Source organism: Castor canadensis, chromosome 4 (genome assembly GCF_047511655.1).
Source record: "Castor canadensis chromosome 4, mCasCan1.hap1v2, whole genome shotgun sequence".
NCBI lineage: Eukaryota > Metazoa > Chordata > Mammalia > Rodentia > Castoridae > Castor > Castor canadensis.
The window spans coordinates 105,322,504-105,342,279 of NC_133389.1; the positions used below are offsets into that span (position 1 = coordinate 105,322,504).

Sequence of the window (19,776 nt, forward strand, 5' to 3'; positions counted from 1 at the left end):
GTCTTAAATTGCTATAAAATCTTTAAGGATATATATTTAGGTAGTTCATTTAAATAAAAATTTGAAGTAAAGAGCTAACATGTTTGTAGGCATTCTAACTACCATTTCAACAACTTTTTTTTCTTCAGTTTTTCCCTACTGAAACACTTTCAAGAATATGAAGAATATAAACACAGAACATATATAAACGTGTTCCTATCTTTTCTTCTTCTTTACCTTCATTAAACTATTGTGAATTGATTATCCAAAGTGATAATAACTTATTTGCATCTTTAGACATGTGAAAGCTTTTAAAAAGGATAGTTATTAAATGTTTAGTATCTCTAAGGAGGTTATAAAAGAAATAAGTCCTCAACATCAGAAGAAATAAGGTATTTGCAGAAGAAAAGAATGCAAATGCTAATTTTTGACCCTGACTTTGTCACCACAAGGAAATTCTTATGTCTTCTCCCTTGGCCTGGTTGAAGTGGTACAGTTCCCTGTCCTTAAACACAATAGTTCCTTGGTATTTAAATCATGTGATCATTGGGGATTCAAGTTTTATCTAAAAGTAAAAACTGTAACACAACCTGATAAAATAGTAGGAAGTTTACATAGCGTTTAATATTTTTGTTTTCCTTTGCTCAGAAAATGCTTTGATGCTGTTTTTAAATGTTTCAGGTAGCTTTAATAACATTGATGATTTCAGGGTTACTTTTTTAGAAGCATTTTAAAATGTTTACATTTTCCAGGAACTGTATTTTAATTTCCATTTTATGTCTTGAAATGTGACATATACTTAATGAGATCTAAAATGCTTTTATGGACTGGAAGTGTGGCTCAAGTGGTAAAGTACCTGCATTGCAAGCATAAGACCCTGAGTTCAAACCCTAGTACCACACACACACACAAAAATGCTTTTATGCAAGGTAGTATAGGGTAACTCAAGTGAATAGACTGTCATTGAACTGCATCTCCATGGACTTTCTCAGGTATTTTAATGGAAAGACAAAGAGATAAGATGTTTTCTAAGAATCTTTCCTATTCTTGCCATATACCAACTCTGAGTTAGAGTACCCTTGGTGTTTCCTCAGACTAAGCTCAGTAAGCTTTCATTTTTCAAGACTAACTAAAAATTTGAGGTTTACTTATTAAATTCTTTGATTTTTAATTATCTTTCAATCTTTAGAAAATGTATTTTCTATCGCTTCTTGCCTGTTTGGCTAAGAGCAAGTGTAGAAGATGTATTTTCTGTCTTTTCATGCTATTTGAAAAGAAGAGTTGCTATATGTCCTGTCTTGATCATATATTTACAAAATATTTCTGGATGGTAGGTAAAGTTATTCATACTTTATTTTTAATAAAGGATGAAGCTCAGACTTGGAGATATTAAGTGATATATGCAAGATCACAAAACTGCTAGATAGAAGAGCACATACTAAATCCCAGATATACTTGGATCCACAACCATGATCTAACATTCAGTTGTAGTTAGGATGACCTTAGAAGAATATTTAGCTGAGGCGGTATCATGATTTAGCAGTAGGAGTTTATTTAAGCATTTAAAGCACTATGAGAATTTATTCATAAATCCTTCATGACATTGCATGAAATGATGATTGTTCAACTATGGCAGATGTACACTTGACTATAAAATGAGTGTTTTTTTTTACCTCCACCAATTAACTTCTTTGTCGAAACTTGAGAAATTAGTTGAAATTCTTGCTGTCTTTTCCACTAAATTAAAATTCCATAAATAATTAATATTTTGAGTTTTTTATGTGAAAAGGTAGTAAAATTAGAATGGAATTAGAATATTCTGAAATCTTGGAGAATAGTAAGAGTTACTCCCAAATATTACCTATAACTTCCCTTTCTTGACCAAAATTATAGCTACTGTGACTAACAGTAAAAAATGGTTTTCTAACTGGTTAGCAGTCTGCAAAAAACTGAAACTAGATCCATGTATATCACCCTATACCAAGATTAACTCAAAATGGATCAAGGATCTTAATATCAGACCCCAAACTCTTAAGTTGATACAAGAAAGAGTAGGAAATACTCTGGAGTTAGTAGGTATAGGTAAGAACTTTCTCAATGAAACCCCAGCAGCACAGCAACTAAGAGATAGCATAGATAAATGGGACCTCATAAAACTAAAAAGCTTCTGTTCATCAAAAGAAATGGTCTCTAAACTGAAGAGAACACCCACAGAGTGGGAGAAAATATTTGCCAATTATACATCAGACAAAGGACTGATAACCAGAATATACAAGGGACTTAAAAAACTAAATTCTCCCAAAACTAATGAACCAATAAAGAAATGGGCATGTGAACTAAACAGAACTTTCTCAAAAGAAGAAATTCAAATGGCCAGAAAACACATGAAAAAATGCTCACCATCTCTAGCAATAAAGGAAATGCAAATTAAAACCACACTAAGATTCCACCTCACCCCTGTTAGAATAGCCATCATCAGCAACACCACCAACAACAGGTGTTGGCGAGGATGCGGGGAAAAAGGAACCCTCTTACACTGTTGGTGGGAATGTAGACTAGTACAACCACTCTGGAAAAAAATTTGGAGGCTACTTAAAAAGCTGGACATCGATCTACCATTTGATCCAGCAATACCACTCTTGGGGATATACCCAAAAGACTGTTACTCCAGAGGCACCTGCACACCCATGTTTATTGCGGCACTATTCACAATAGCCAAGTTATGGAAACAGCCAAGATGCCCTAGCACTGACGAATGGATTAAGAAAATGTGGTATCTATACACAATGGAATTTTATGCAGCCATGAAGAAGAATGAAATGTTATCATTCGCTGGTAAATGGATGGAATTGGAGAACATCATTCTGAGTGAGGTTAGCCTGGCTCAAAAGACCAAAAATCGTATGTTCTCCCTCATATGTGGACATTAGATCAAGGGCAAACAGAACAGTGGATTGGACTATGAGCACATGATAAAAGCGAGAGCACACAAGGGAGGGGTGAGGATAGGTAAGACACCTAAAAAACTAGCTAGCATTTGTTGCCCTTAATGCAGAGAAACTAAAGCAGATACCTTAAAGCAACTGAGGCCAATAGGAAAAGGGGACCAGGAACTAGAGAAAAGGTTAGATCAAAAAGAATTAACCTAGAAGGTAACACCCACGCACAGGAAATAAATGTGAGTCAATGCCCTGTATAGCTATCCTTATCTCAACCAGCAAAACCCCTTGTTCCTTCCTATTATTGCTTATACTCTCTCTACAACAAAATTAGAGATAAGGGCAAAATAGTTTCTGCTGGGTATTGAGGGGTGGGAGCGGGAGGGGGTGGAGTGGGTGGTAAGGGAGGGGGTGGGGGCAGGGGGGAGAAATGAACCAAGCCTTGTATGCACATATGAATAATAAAAGAAAAATGAAAAAAAAATGGTTTTCTATTTCTTATACTTAAAGCATCTATTTTGTTATCTTTGCTGAAAGAAAGCACTACAGTTATTTATTAATCATTAGAAATTTTGCTTTTGTTACCTATCATCTTGTAGAAAAGTAGGATTATCAATGGGATTGGTGGTATCATCAACAAAATTACAATCTATCTTTTATCTCTACACAAGTCTTAATGGCCTAAAGGTTGTCATTGGCCTTTAGGTTTACCAGACTGTTATAAACTTTTGTTTCATTGGCAATTGAACACTGGTTCTTAGGAAATGTCATGAAAACATCACAGTTTAGCACGCTTTGTTGATGTTTCTCTTAGAACCCCTGATCCTTTCCTAGCCTGCTGATATTGCTACTGATAATGAATGACTCATACTTGAAATGCTTCTGGAAATGGAGCTACTTCTTTTCTTTTTTTTGGGTCATTTCTGGGGCTATTTCTTGATTGGTGGGAGCACCAAATAGGTACTTCCTTGTCTCCAGGAGGGATATAGCAGTCTGGAACAATTCTATAGGACCAGGCTATAGCTAGGTATGCCAGAACTCAATTCCTTGCTTAGTTTTTCAGCTTTTGCATCTTGCTTTCTTCATTCCTATTGGTCTATCCTGAGAGCAATCCCTTCAAAAAAATTGCTTGCAGAAGAATCCTGGACTCAATCTCTCTCTCTCCCTCTCTCTTTTTTTTTTAGGAAAGTGAACCTAAAACATGTCATGATTTAACCCTCAAAAACAATGTCCCATGCCTGTAGAGTGTGCCTGGGTTCTATTTTGAGACACACAGATGTTTGTGTATTCATTAACTTTGCTGGTTGTGTTACTTGAACCTGTGCTTTCTTTCTCTTTTAGCTCCTTCCAGTGGTAGAAGAATGATGAGGTTATATACTGTAAATATTATACTACAATGAATTTTGAAAGATATGAGTATGGAAAGATGTGTTATATTATTGATTTTCTGAGGAAATTGCTAAAATTATAATACACAGCAATGCCACATTTAATAATAATCTTGTATGTTTTAGAAATAATTTTTTTCTTTTTATTTTCTTTTTTTATTCATTTATTCACATGTGCATAACTTATATGTCTGCTTGTTCCAGATTTTATTGTCTCTCACCTATCTCTTCTGCTGGCAGCCTCTTGCTGTGTTTTATGTGTTTGTCAATTATACCAGACTGGAAATACAGCAGATATAAAACAGAAACTGATTTTCCCCTTATCTGATGTGGACACTGTTAATTTATAACAAAACTGTTTTACCATTGCTGGGGGAAAAAAAAGCAAACAGCTGGTTTGCTGGAAAAGCTTCCCTAATCCCTGGAGAATGGCAAGTTCAGATGTGATATAAGCTGACAGAGGGTAAAAACTAATCTTCAGGCTGATAAGTTACTGCAGCTATGCTGGGCAGGGCCGGATGGCATTTGCCTGAGCAGAGAACACAGGGTAACCTGCAGTTATGCAGTGCACCTTAGGAAAGGTGACATTAGGAAAAGATAATCAGCTTGCCAGTGTTTACAGTAATGAAAAAGTGATAAAAAATGTAGAACTGAGATTTTGGAATGATGTTCACATTGAAAGGAGGTTTGCCTAGATTCTTTTAAAGATTATTGTTCAGTCTCCATTGATGTTTTTCTAAACACCAGTAGAGGCCTCCAGACACTTCATTAAGTAAACAAACACACCATAATATAGACACCACTGGCTGAAGGGGAGAGCATCCACTGACATGGGGAGGAATTAATGAAGCCTTGATTTCAGTGAAAGTCAGCTGGAATTAGAGGACATGCTAAATTTTACAATACAAGCTGCCCAAGTGCACATTAAAAAAACCCAAAACTTGGCCTAGAATGGAAGAAGTTCATAAGTGTGATTATTATTATTTTTTTTTAGGTCTCATTGGCCAATTATTATGAGGTGGGCATTTTGCTGTTAGTAAGATGTTTCTCTTAAGCCTCTTAATTTGTGCAGTATTTGCAGAATCAAAACACCACAGTTGGAGAAAAACAGAAGCAAGATAATTCACAGACCCCCAACCTGAGTTATCTGTCAAGGACCACTTTTCTGTCCTTTCAACATCTTGAGTTTTGAACAGAGCACAGTCCTAGAGGAAGAGATTGCTGAATAGTTACTAGCTATGAAAGCTTTACAGAGAAGATAACTAAACTAACTCATAAGGACCTTGGAAGCAGTCTAATGTACCTATTTCATTGGTAAGTCTGTGTGCATTTGTATGTGTAGCTTCAAGGAAACACCAAGATGTGCATGACCATTATTGGTTAATTGCATGTGCCTCTCTTTGAAGTCTCTCCTCCCCCACTATGGCTTGAACTTAGGGCTTTTTGCTTGTTTAGCAGATGTTCTATCACTTGAGCCACACCTCTGGTGCTTTTTGCTCTGGTTATTGTCAGGATAGAGTATTGTGTTTTGCCTGGGCCAGCCTGGACTGCTATCCTCCTATTTTCTACTTGCCACCATAGCTGGGCTGGCAGGTATATGCCACCACACTCAGCTTTTTTTACACTGTGGTAGGGTCTCCTGAGCTTTGTTGCCTGGGATGTCATGGACTGGCATCTTCCCAATCTCAGCCTCCGATATAGCTAGGATTATAGACTGAGCCACCTCAATAGCTTCCCCTCCCAGAGTTTTAGTGACTAATCATAGATAGAATCACCTAAGTGCTAGCACACTGTAGAAGTGTCTGATGATGCAGTACAGAGGCTGCTTCTTAGGTAAAAGTCCTTCAGATTCTGGAATCGTTGATAGACTCTTGTGTTCCATCAGCTTCTTTAAATGTGATCTTCTTGTCCACCTGTAACTTTAGCTGATAGTGTAAATCCATTCATTTGGCTGTCACATTAATTGATTTTAGCTAATTAGGAGCATTTTGAGCCCTAAGTTGATAAGGAAGTGTGAATTTGTTTTTCCCCCACAGCAGGTTTGTTATTTGCTGGGGTTTTAGGACAGTGTTAATTAGGCTTAATTCTCTTGTCACAGTGATGGTTTTTAAGCAATCTTCACTCTATAAACTAAAGTGGTTAGAGAGAAAGCTGGATTTTTGCCATTTGTATGTGAAATTAGATTCAATGCCTCTGGAATAGAGATCTGAAAGAGTAAATATGAGTTTGGCAAAGAAGGGACACAAGTGCCCCTCACAGTTCCACATCCATCCCCTGTCTCAGAACCTCTCAGGAGGTTGCAGAAAGATGTGGGTCTCTTTAGTCATTGTCATCCTCTCTCACCCCTCCACCACCCCATTTAGTGTTCTTCCTGACCCTTTTTAATTTTAAAACCAAAGCCACAGGATTTGAAAATTCACCATCATGAAGTATTTACAGAAGATCTTTTGAGCAATTTGGCCCTGGGATTTCTTTGTGCAGTCTCTTCTGCTGAAGGCAACACTGGGCTGACTGCTGTCTGCTTGGAGCAGGGAAACAATGGGAAATGAGAGAGCAGTGGTTAGAAATTCCTGCTAGGAGCTTGTTTGTGGATGGAATCTCTACAGTGGCTTTTTGTTTATCTGCAGAGATTTTCATAGGAAAGGGCTGTGGTGTGCATGAAAAGAAGCTTGGAACCGGGGACCACTTAAAAAGGAGGAAAAGTAATGTTTGGTAATAACATTTTTAATGTTGAGGCTTCAAGAAATGCTTATTTCTGTAACTTGAGTTTTCTATGAAGATCCAGTTGCTCTCTAAGGGATATGCTTTGTTTTCCCTTGTTTTTCTTGTAGTTTTATACTACTCATTTACACATTTTCCTCCCATCCTGCTTATGACCAGACAATAAATAATAGAAGTATATAAAATTATCTTTGTACATCCTCTGATAATTACATTCTTTCATTTTGATTCCACAAATCAAGTCTTGATTGTTAGTCTTACTAACAGGCCATTTGAATTGTTCCAATGTACACTGGAAATATCTCCTGTGGTTTGCTGTTTGCAAGTATCTTTGAGTCATATAACATAGTAAGAGGGACAGACAAAGCCTTTATAGAATACATGGCTCTCTGAATGAAGTGTTGATGAAATGGACAGAATATGATATTGAAAGACTCCATACATTCCTTGCTTATGAATTTATTTGATCTTTGTTAGTCTTTGTAGAATGCAGATAATAATGCCAATTTTCTAGCACAGTTAAATATTAAGTGCTTTTTGACATCTGGATATTCATCCTGGCTCTTCTTAGTTTAAAACAAAAGTCACAATCAAGTAATCCTCTTTGGCAAATAGTGGACACCCAATACTAGCATCACCTCATGTCTTTGCTTCTTTATGTGATTATTGTCTACAACCCCCCACCCCCAATAATAGAAGCTTCAGGAGAACAAAATACGTGTTTCATTCACCACTATGTCACTGGCTTCTTGTCTGTGGTTGAAATTCAGTGAACAATTGATGTATAGTTCAAAAAGTATCAGTTTTTAGGGCAACTAACATTAAAATTATTGCTATTTTTGTGACTCAAATTTACTCAATGGAGCAATTGTTCTAAAATTTTAAAATAATCTTTGTACACATTTAACCTAAGTATTGTCATATTTTCATTTTGTGAGCATTATTTAAATTCTTAGTGATGCCCCAGTTTTAAAATTTTTCTTATTCAACTAGAACCAAATTCAAGAGAAAGAGGGAGAGAGAGAGAGTGAAAGAGAGAGAGAAACAGAATTGTTCTGGAAATATGGATTCCTCATTTTTTCTCAACAGTGTATTTTCATCTAAGTGAATGCAGATTAGATTTTCAAAGCAATAGGTAGATGATCATAATTTATTAGTCTATAGTTCAAAGTCAAATGCAAAATATGTTTGTGTCACCATATATGTAAATGAGGGAAAAGAGCATAATTCTGACTTTATTGGAGTGAGATTATTCACAAAAGGGAAACAAAATGACCTTTCTTCCCATGAGATGCATGGGAATGCAGCTTTCTCATCATAGCTTTATAGGGCAGAAAAATCCATCCAGTGAGCTGCATAAAGCAAACCTGGCCAAGGACTCGAACTCTGTAAAATTTGATTTGGGTCAAGCAGAGTGAGAAACTTCCTCCCAATATATAAGGTAGATGGTATTTTCATCCTTTAAAATGTTTCAGTAAGATAAGTCAATTCAAAGCAACATACATTTCTCTTTCCCAGAAAAATATGTCTTTAGAAATGATCAATTCAGTTGTCTTTTGATAAATAAACTTAAGGGGTCTTGCATCCATTTCATTCCTTTTAGTCTGTCATTTTACTCCAACTTGTAGTGAATCCAGTCTGCTTGGAGGCTTCAGAAAAAGTCATAAGAATAAAAGAAATAGAATGAAGAATGTGCCATCATTGTTTTCATTTTCTTGCCTTTGAGAAAAGTTCTGACTGTGCTCTAATCCCAGAGTATCATTTAGTAGCCATCATTTGGGATGAATTTGTGCTGGTGAACACTGACCTGAGGTATTTGCTTAAATGTGTTTTATTTGTTTTCTTCCTTCAAAATTGATAAACCACATTAGGCTTCCTATAAGGTAGAGAGGGAGCTGCTTCAAATCCAAATGAAGGTGACAACATAGGACATAAATGCAATTTTTGTTCTTCAAATAAAATCTCTGAAAAAAAATTTAAATGAACATCTGTTTGGGGGATGGAGCTATTAAAGAGAATGTTCTGCACAAACAATATGCTATGCAGAATATTGTACAAATAATGCTGTGAAATTGTTTAATTAACTCATAAAAGAGGGAATCTAGTAAAAGAAATATATGTAGTGCACTCTGGAGATGTTTGACAGTCTTCAAGAGCAGATGTGATTATGATTATAATTATTTTAGTAAATTGAGCCATAATTTCTCTTTCTGTTGTAAAATAAAGTATAATATGAATCCTAAATAAGATAAACCTTTAAGCATAAATAATTCATGCAAATCCTGACTTTGCTGGAGCTTTGGCTTTGCTATCATTTCTTTCATTTCATTGAGGTGTACTTTTGTAAATACAACTGAGAAGAGTAAGTATTCAATGTTTGACTTTAAAGTAAAGAGGTTCCATTTTATGTGGCTTTGTGGAAATTGGTTTCAATTTTTTATAGCTATGCCTTTCACCATAGATTTGTATATCCACAAAGCAATATGTCTTTTCCCCTAGGAATTACCAATTATTTATAAGATCATGGTGTGCAGTGGATGTGGAATTTTATTTTATTTTCTTAATACCAGAGAAACACAATCAGATACCACACAGTATTGAACATGAAGGCCACAACAGCATTTGTTGTGTGTGAGGTCAATTCGCTTTATTTGAAGTAGATTCATTGACCATACATTATGCATTAAGTTTGTTTAATATTATTATGCAAATTTGCTAAATCTATGCTGGTCTATTATTTTTCATTCTTCTCTATTTTGGCAATTGCATATTTTTATATTCATAACCTTAGTTAGTAATTATAGGAATGTTACATTTTGTGTATATTGCCTTTATCACTCTTATTAGCTGAAATTATTGCTGGAAGGAAATTAATCAGACAAATTAGTATGCTTATTCATGAAACCTAGATTACAGTAAACCACAAGATTAAGACTAATGAAACAATTACTTATTTAATCATTATTGAAAATGGGAACATTGCTCAGACATCTGACAGTAACTGTAGCAAGCTTTGGAAGGAGACAAATGAATGTGTTTTTCTTGACTGCTCATTCATGAAAGTAAGATTATTATCACCTGCTGGGAGTTTTGCTTTCATGTTCAACACTTTTACTGGCAAAAGGTCTCTTCTTATAAAGAAAAGAGAAATCCAATTTCCCCAGTAAACTTCTTTCCTTGAAACTTAAGTTATTCTGACTCTGACATTTCAAAAGTTAAGATGTAATAAGTCAAGGCTATAGAAACTTAATATGGTCATGATACCTTTCCTTTTATTTTTTTAAAAAAGAATAAACATGGTATTAGAAGTAAAATGATTTACCTAATTTTTTAAATAAAAATTTTAATATAACTTAAAATTTTAAAAATCAAAAGGTATAAGCTTATATGAAAATGCATAAACTTCTCCATGTCATTGTACCAGCTACCTGGTTCTCAGAGATAATTGTTCTACTTTTCCATTTTCTAGAAGTTGCTCATGTTGGATGCTTTTTTATTTCTCAACTTTAGATGTTAGTACATTGTCAGTGATTTTTCTGCTGTAATAGCTGAAGGTATTAGTTGCATTACTTCCTACATCCTATTCTCTTTCCTAAAACATTTTGATTAATAACTTTATTACTTACCTTTGAAAATAGGAATATTATATTTGAAGTCTTAAGTTTTGTACCATCAAACCCATATACTGTCTCCTGATTTTCCACATTTGTAAGGTAGGAATATCAACATTCCTAACATTTTCTTACCCTGCTTTCCTCTGTATCTGGGTTGTGGGATAAAATATAGGACACCCAATTAAATTTGAACTTCAAATATACAGCAAAGAATTTCTTTAGTGAAAGTGTGTACCAGAGTTGCATGATGAATATTTATATTTAAATTTTTTTCATTTGTAAAATAGAAAACAGATGTTACTTAATTACTCATGAGTAAGAAGAATTTGTTGAGGTGATACTAAAAATAAGTCCATCAATTCATTCTGTATAACCCCAAAAGTCCTAAGAATCTAGATATCTCTAGGTTTGGCTTAGGGAGTATAGTTGAAATTAGGAAGATTTCTAGAAAGTTCTATTTAAGGGGCAGGTAGACATCTAGATCATTTTTCCTAAGCCTGGGGAGAATTTTGTGTGTCACTTCGGCAAAGAAGAAGTTCCCATTTCTTTCTTGCAAAGTCAATGGAGGGAGGTTAATCAGGAAAAATCCTCTGTTCTGTTTTGGGGGTTTTCTGACCTGTCCTCTCCTGCTTTGGGGCTCTCAGAATGCAGATCACAGGCCAAATTTGGCAGGAGCCTAGAAGGTTACTTTTTTTGGGTCAAAATACTGGCCCAGAAGAAAAGGCTTTATAAAAACTTTCATGAGGATACTTCAAGCCAAATAGTGTGATCCATCCCTACCTTATCATTCATCATTAGGGCTATCAACCCACAGCTGCTGTTACCCAGAGTTTTAATTCTATTTTAGGATGGCAGGGAAAATCAGGAATTTGAAGTCCCTAATATAAAAAAGGAAGAGACAAAGGGAAAAAGTGGGAATGGAAAACCTAGAGGAAGCCAAGTGGAAAAAGAAAGTACATAAAACTTGAAATTTCACTTCAAGTTCTCACTAAGATAAGACATTGTATTTGAAACAAGAACAGGGTCCTTTAACAAACAAGCATCTCTCAAACAAGAAAGAACATTTGCCAACTATAAACAGAATAACAGAAACCTTATGATCAATCAAACATTTAGAAAATATATATTCCGAAGGCAATATTTCCAGAAGTATCACTGAAAGACAAAAAGATGAAAACCTATTTCCAAAAGACATAAGTGAATATTTTGAGCTCCCAAAAGGAAAACTGAATGAAGTGGAAAAGTTATTCTAGAACTGATAGATCATAAGTTTTCAGATCGAGTTCACCAAGAGCCTAGAAAATTCATGAAAAACATCAGTGCATGAACAATGGATCATGAAATTTCATCAGAACATCAGAAATGAGGAAAAGAAAATCTGAGAATGTGAGAGGCAAAGAAAAAGAAGAGGAGAAGGGAAAGAAGAGCAGGATAAAAGAAACAGAAAAGCAGTGGCTTATGCAACAGAATCCAATCCTCTTTTCTCATTATTGGAAGACTTTAAACAATCTAAAAAACTAAAGAATCAAAAAACATCATCCATTAAGTACTTTGAGAGAGGATTCCCATATTAGAATAGAGGTAGAGTCAACTGAGATTTCTAGGTGCTAAGAAATGTCAATCTTGAGATTCAGTCACCAAATATATATTAATCAATAAATAAATGTTGGTCATCTTCTATGTATCAGTAAAAAAATACACTTTGTTCCTGCCTCTTGAAATGATACATCCAACAGAAGTGCTAAGACTTAAGCAGATAATTGCATAAATAACTGGTTTAATTACTAAATTTAATTGTAATAAGAATTCAGAAAAAGAAATGGTAAAGGAGGGGGTGGGGGCAGGGGGGAGAAATGAACCAAGCCTTGTATGCACATATGAATAATAAAAGAAGAAAAAAAAATCAGCATTAATAAATATTTATTCTTCAAGAAAAAAAAAAGAAAATGTTTTTATGACAATATAATTCAGAGTCTATTGGAGGGTAAGGGAAGGAAGTGAGTTGGTTTTTTGTTTGTTTTTGGTGGGACACTAGAGTTTCAACTCAGGGCTTTGCCAAGCAGTCACATGGAAAGCAGGCATTCTCCAGTCCATTTTGTTCAGGTTATTTTTGGAGATGGGGTCTTATGAATTGTTTTCCCTGCTGGCCTCAAACTGCTATCCTCCTGATTTCAGACTCTCAAGTGACTAAGTTTATAGGTATGAACCACCCACTCCCAGGTGAAAGTTCTTCCTTAGCACTCAACATCCCTTAAAACCTTTTTGATTCATTGGTGTGCTATGGATATTGGTTGAGGATTGATTTTTTTTTTCTCATTGAAAAGTTCTCCCTGAGCCACATATTATTTGATTAAATTTGGGTTCATACTTTGGCTCTTTTATTTTGTTTGATTCATTTTTGTTGGCTCTGACACCAGAGCCCACTGCTCAATACTCTGAGCTATACCATAGAAGTGAAATTCCTTCCTTACCCTTGACTTTAAAGCTCAAAATACTATTATTTAAATGTCACCTCTAAAACCATGGAGTGGAAGAACAATGACTCTAGAAGTAAATGCACCCATCCTTCTGAATGTATTACAGAATCTACAGAGTAAAATCTTTTATCTAAATTAAAGATGGACTCTCACAAAGCTTCAAAGCGCTGATGATCTGAAAGGAGTAGCCAGTGCTTATGAAATGCTGTGAATAATTACATTCTGAGATTTATTGGTGACCACTCTTGTGTCTGTAAAAGATTGGCTGACCAGATAAAACCAGGCAGTGACTGGAGGGATGACTCGAGCCATTCAATCTTTTGAAATTTCTAAGGAGTTTTCCAAGTGGAAAATCTACATTCACATGCTATATAGGCAGATCTTTACATAGGATGCATGAATTTAGCTGGCCCAAGCTGCTCCATTTGACAATGACCAATTCAGTGTCTGAGAAACATCGGCATGTTTCAGATCTCAGGGATATCCATCATGCCTGCCCAGAGTCAAACTGAACACGTCTATGTCTGTGAGGTAAGTTATTGAATCTATAATGTTGGTTAGCTTTGAATCAGTTAAGAAATACAACATTGTGCAATAGCATTCAGCATGGAATCAAAGGAGGACCATGCAATCAGAAGGGGTCACCTAAACCATTCTTGAATGAGGGTGTAGTTTCCATAGTGTGACTTGTGGTGAGACACTTAAATGATAACTTTTGTTTAACACCTGTGTATAGTGCAGCTGCTGTGAGCATATGGCAATTGCTTGGACTTTCTTAATAAGAGAATTTACAAAATAGTCTCTAACTTAAACTGAGAGTTGTGCATTTGTCACTGAAAGCTTTTATATTCAAAGTCTTGGTTTTAATTTTATAAAGAATTATTTGGCTACAAAATACTGGCCTAGCAAAGATGTTTCATGAATGAAACAAAGGAGTCTCTTTAATTTATCCTGAATTATATAAATAAGGCAAAATGAGAGATAGGAAGAAGCAAATATGAAGATTTATTTATCTCCCAGTGATTCCACATTCCATATTTGGTCTTTGAGCAAACATTATCTATAAATGCCACAAGAACTCTTCTATAACAGACTTCAGAATAAAATACTTTTGAAAATAAACAAAATTTGATTAAAATGACATCAAACTCAATAAAGAATTTATTATAGAAATTATACAACTTCTGAACATGAAATATGTATAAACTACATAAATTAGTCTCAGTTTCAATCATTTATCCTATATCCAAGAATGTATTTCTCAGCAAATATTAGGCATATTCTTGAAAAATGAAAATAGTGCACATTGAGGGTTTACTATGTTCTTGGCACAATTAAACTCTTTATCTCTCTCATCTCATTTAACATTGCCAAGAACCCTCTGAAGTAGGTGCTACTATGATTCCCATTATGGATAACAAAACTGACTCTTAGAGAAGTAAATAGACCAAGTTTTTTTTTTTTTTAAGATAGTTCATGTGTATATAAAATAGAATTTGACTTAAGTTATTTTGAGTTTAAAGCCTGGATGTTAATTACAAACTATTAGTATTTATAAAGCGGCACAACTAATTGACTGGAAAGCAATAAATTTAAGCTTGTCTTTGAACAAATCTCAAGCAAAGATTTGTTTGAAGTGGTTAATGACAAACAACAGTTACTTTGCTTTTGAGGTTTTATTTTTATCATTTTAAAAATAAATTTATGTATTAGGTGGCTTGAAATTGTATAGACATTGTTACAAATCATAATTATCATTTACTAAAGTAATGTCCTGTGTAAGTCGGGTGTGCTGAGAATTTGGAGGTCACATCTGAATTTTCATGTGACATTGGCAGGTAACTGGGATGGGTGCTATAATTTCTTGTCTTAATTGCTGTCCTCTCTTGATATTAGATCAGTAGACCTGGTTGCCGGTGACTTGTGACAGGTAAATGGATGAATTTAGGGATGAAAACCACAAGCGTACTTTTCAGGAACAATTACGTCACCAAGGTTAAAGTGTTCAGGATGGAGATTTTCCTTTTTCAACATTACTCTCCCCTGAAATGTGTCATTCCTCAAGGTCTTATACTTTTGATAAATGTGGAATAATTTCTTTCCTAAAGATCTATCTGCTGTGTTACATGGGGTAACAGAGTTTGGGGAGTGAGGATGACATTCATGATAGAGGGAGACAAAAATCTGTCAAGCAACAGCAATGTCATTGTACCAATTAATAAATTGAGTGACACTACATACCTTAAGTTCTTCATTTTCTGAATAGGCTTTTCTTTTCCATTGGATTATTTTATACTTTTGACTTTTTAACATGTTATATTCAAGTGTCTGATTGTAAGTGTGCCCATCTGTGTCTAATATTATTGACATTTGTATTTTTATGCATAGCATTGAGGTTTATTATTCACTGATTAACTCTTCAGACTTAAATGAATAGCTGAAAGAATAAGGCAAATTGTTCTTGTTTCTTTCTTCTTTTTCAGGACATTCTTTCCATTGTGGTAATATGTGGCATAATAAATCTGAGTTTTAAAGGAAATGTTTTGCCTTGTTATTTCACAAAACAATTTCAGATTAGTTCTTACTTTTTTTCTCAGTGTCTTTAGGGAATGTAAACGCCACTTGTGAATGAAGTGGTGAATGACAAGAATATTTTGATGCTCTTGCATCAATGAGGTTTCTGATACAAAAACTAGGTTTACACAATGTTCATTATTTTGTCAGTTTATCATTGCAGTGTCCAAATTAATAACATAGAATTCAGACTGAAAAATAAAAGTTCTGTGCTTATTTCTAGGTAGAGCACATGTCAGTAGCTCAGTGTCTGCAATGTGGAAAGACCGAGACAGTTTCTTCATCAAAACTTCTATGAATGTTTGATATCTGCTCATTTATTTTCTGCAGAAAGCAGCCTCTTGGTGTTTGATGCCCCAGAAGCAACTCTATTGAGTTTGATTACAGAGAGAGCTCCTCAAAAGAAGCCCAGCTGGATGCATCCTGCTTGTTGCCTTGCTCTTTTTCATAGAAAGAAAGGAGAAAGAAGAGCACTTTGTGGACTTGGTAATTGTTTGTAGCACTGCCAGAACCTCAAATGATATTTGTTCTGTTACAGTGACTTCCAACAGGAGCCTTCATTTTTGCTTCAGATGAAAGTTGGACAACATGCAAAGGCTTGGACTAAACACAGTCAGATGCTTTGAAATCCTAGTCATTGGTCTTTGTTTGTAAATACATTTTGCTGCTGTTACACTAGTGTTTAATTAGAATAATTGTAGTTCCCTATTAAACATTTAAATAGAGAGCAGGTGATTATTAGAGGGGAAGGAAAAAGTGCAAAAGTTTAGGATTAGCCTTGTTTGAATAACTATTAAGTTTTAATGATTCTGGTAATGTGCTCAGTCTCTTAAAGGTTATGAGGCTGATATTTCTTCACTTTTTTGTGGTGAGAGAATTAGTTTAATCATTAGGGGATGTCACTGGGGAGCTCTTGCTCAAGGGTTTCTTTTGAGTTTATTCCTGGAAAGGAATGAAACTGGCAGGAAGAAGGGCAGTTTTCTGATGTGTCTGATGACCATTTCCAGGAAAGTTTGGATAGTCAAACCACAAGGATTCCTGGGCTCTATTGTAAACATCCCCCAACCCCCCCCAAAAAAAAAAAACCAAAAAAGTTCACCCATAACAATTGTTACACTCTTTTATAATATTGTGATATACTAAAATCTTTATACAAGGAGTAAAATCCTGAGGATGCTAAAAAGAAATAAATCCTAATATTTGGCAAGTGAAAAACACTGTCTTGCACAAGTATAAGCTCATTCTGCCCCATTCAGTAGACTAGATGGTAGGGGAAACCATGCTAGATGTGAGAGAGCCTTTTTAACAAATTGTCTCTGATGTGATGGGACTGAATTTTTATTCCTATATTCTGATTTCAATGATATTCTTAAAAATCAGTAATTTATATAGTCATTAAATACCTGAGACATTAAGTTAGAACAATGATTGTCTTGTTCATTTATTTATTTGGTTGTTTATCCATGCCACAAGCATTTGCTGGGCATCTTATTAGAGACAGACACAAGGTATTTGTGGAATAAGTGAGCAAAATAGAAATATTTGTACTTTCATGGAATTTTCAACCTTAATGAAAAGGTTAAGGTTAATGAAAAGGTTTCAACCTTAATGGAAAAGGTTTTCTTGAATGTGGTACTTCAAATGACAGAAGTAAAACATTTGGACAACTCTCAGAACTCACTCAATCAAGATGTTTTTCTCTTGGTTAGAATGTGCTCATGTTAGTACACATGTGCTCTCTCTTCTGATTCACGTGTGAAAACATTATCTTTTTAAAACACTCGGCAGGTTCTGCCTCCTTTTGAGCCTTGATAACTTATGAAAGATTGAACTCTGGGCAGTGACTTTGTTGCCTTAATACCTATAGTAAGCAGTTATAGTACCTATTAGATTCCTTTCCTGGCCCTGTAGAATTTGGAATTTACTCATGATTGCATAAAAGTATATCATCAGCCTGCTTTTTAAAAATTTATTGTCCCTTTATGAAAAAACAATCAGGTATTTTGCATGAATTCATTGTGGAAATTCTTACTAATGAATCTGGAACTTATTAGTCAAATACTTGATATAATTGATCCACTTGAGGTCTCAAAAGAAAGATAGTTTTGATAGTTTGCAAAGTATTATAACACTGTTCTCATTTTATTATCAGATGTTACTGTGGAATGTACATGTGATCATGATCATTGGCATATAACATATTGCACTTTCTAGTTTATTTTTGTGATGATGTTTAAAAAACATATGTTGTACCTATACGTTCAAAGTGACATAGCATTCTAACAATTACACGGATTAATGTATAATTGATATGCAGTGAGTATAACCAGAAACTCTCCATAAATCAGTGAGTCTTTGATTACTTGTTACCTCTGACACAAGTAATTATTTTATTAAAATAACATATCAAAAGTTATGACCTAATTTAAGACAAATTAGATGTTGGATTTTTTTCATCTCTTGAGATGATCATGTGATTTTTGTCACTAATTCTGTTTATGGGCAGTATTACATTTACTGATTTGCATTTGTTGAACCATTCCTGAATCTCTGGAGTGAAATCAGCTTGATCTTGGTGTGTGACATTTTTATTTTTTATTTTTTTTCACTATCTCTGGAAGAACTTTAATGAATAGTCGTACTGACATCAGAAATGGGTAGAATGTATGCAAAATTATTACTGCATGTCAAGGGAAAATTTCTCATGTTGGCAACAGTATACATCCTGCTGACAGAATTCCAAGCGGCTGACATATTCCGTCCACCCCACAAGGGGCCCACCGGGACTTTGGTGAACATGTTTATATCTCAGCACAGAGCCCTCTTTCCCCGAGAAATGCACAAGGGAGATGGAAACATCAAACCTAAAAGGAAGGAGGTGAGATGGGGACCTTGTGCCCAGGGCTCAGAACTTCAGAGGAATGACAGGCCAGTACTTGGGCTGCTTTCTGTCACAGTGCTTGTTAACGCTCAGCTGAACTGCCGCCTCCATCGCCCGTCGCCGGGATTCTGGCGGCGCTCTCACTGTACAAGTGCTTCATCTCGGCCTGGCGCCCCTCGCCTGGCCGCTCACTTGGGGGCTCCACTGTGCGGTGAGTGTCGTAGTACAGGCCATGGTCAGCGTTTATCTGGTCCTCCAGGCGCTCTGCATCCAGCTGCTGCCGCCGCCTTCGCTCTTCTCTGTGCCTCTCAGTCTCTGCAAAGTATTGGCGGAGCTCATCGGTGATTTCCATATTGCTCAGGTCACATTCTATCTCCTCATCTGACTCCGTCTCCATCTCTTCTTCCTCTTCGGACAAAGCTTGGTCTTCTCTTTTGGATGTCTGGGTCCTCCTGGTGTCACGTGCAGGGTGCCCGGACTTCCCGAAACGTGAGTAACTGTAGTGAGAACCTTGCCAGGCCATATAATGGTCATCAGGACTTTGGGGCAAAAATGTAGGAGGTAAGGACCATGGGAAACTATAATAGGATGCCACAGCTTTCCTGTAGGCATTCTGGTGGCTTTGCATCCAAGCCATTGCTTGATAGTAATGTTGCCAGTATCTTGCATACATCGGATGAGAATACCAGGACGAGACAGCTTTCGATGTAGATGCCTGTGCTGCCATCTCGGATTGGGAAAGTCCAGGTGGGCACTGAAACTCGTAGCCACACGGCTTGCTGTGGGCCTGCAGGGAACTATTTTCGGTGGGCAAACGAGGGGGCAGTGTATGATATTTTTAATGTGGTGTTGAATTCAGTTTCAAGTATTTTATTGAGGAATTTGGGGTCTATTTTCAGTAAGGAAATTGGTCTATACTTCTTTTGTTGTGCCTTTAGCTGGTTTTGGTACCAGATTAATGTTGGCTTTGTAGAATGAGTTTGGTGGCATTCTTTACCTTTGTATTTTATAGAATATTTTGAGAAGCCTTGGTGTTCTTTAAAGGTTTGGTAGAATTCAGGATTTAATCCATCCAATTTTTGGCTTTTGTTTGTTGTGATACTATTATTATTGCTTTGATCACATTCTCATTATTTGTTAAGGATATATTTAGGGTATTTATATCCTCTAGTTTGGGTTTGTCCATTTCATATGTCTTTCATT

General features: G+C 35.6%; 1 pseudogene; it reads right to left on the minus strand.

The window, feature by feature from the left end:
• Positions 1 to 18,655: 18,655 nt before the first annotated feature.
• Positions 18,656 to 19,349, minus strand: LOC109677843 (gem-associated protein 8 pseudogene; annotated as a pseudogene).
• Between the last annotated feature and the right edge of the window lie 427 nt (positions 19,350 to 19,776).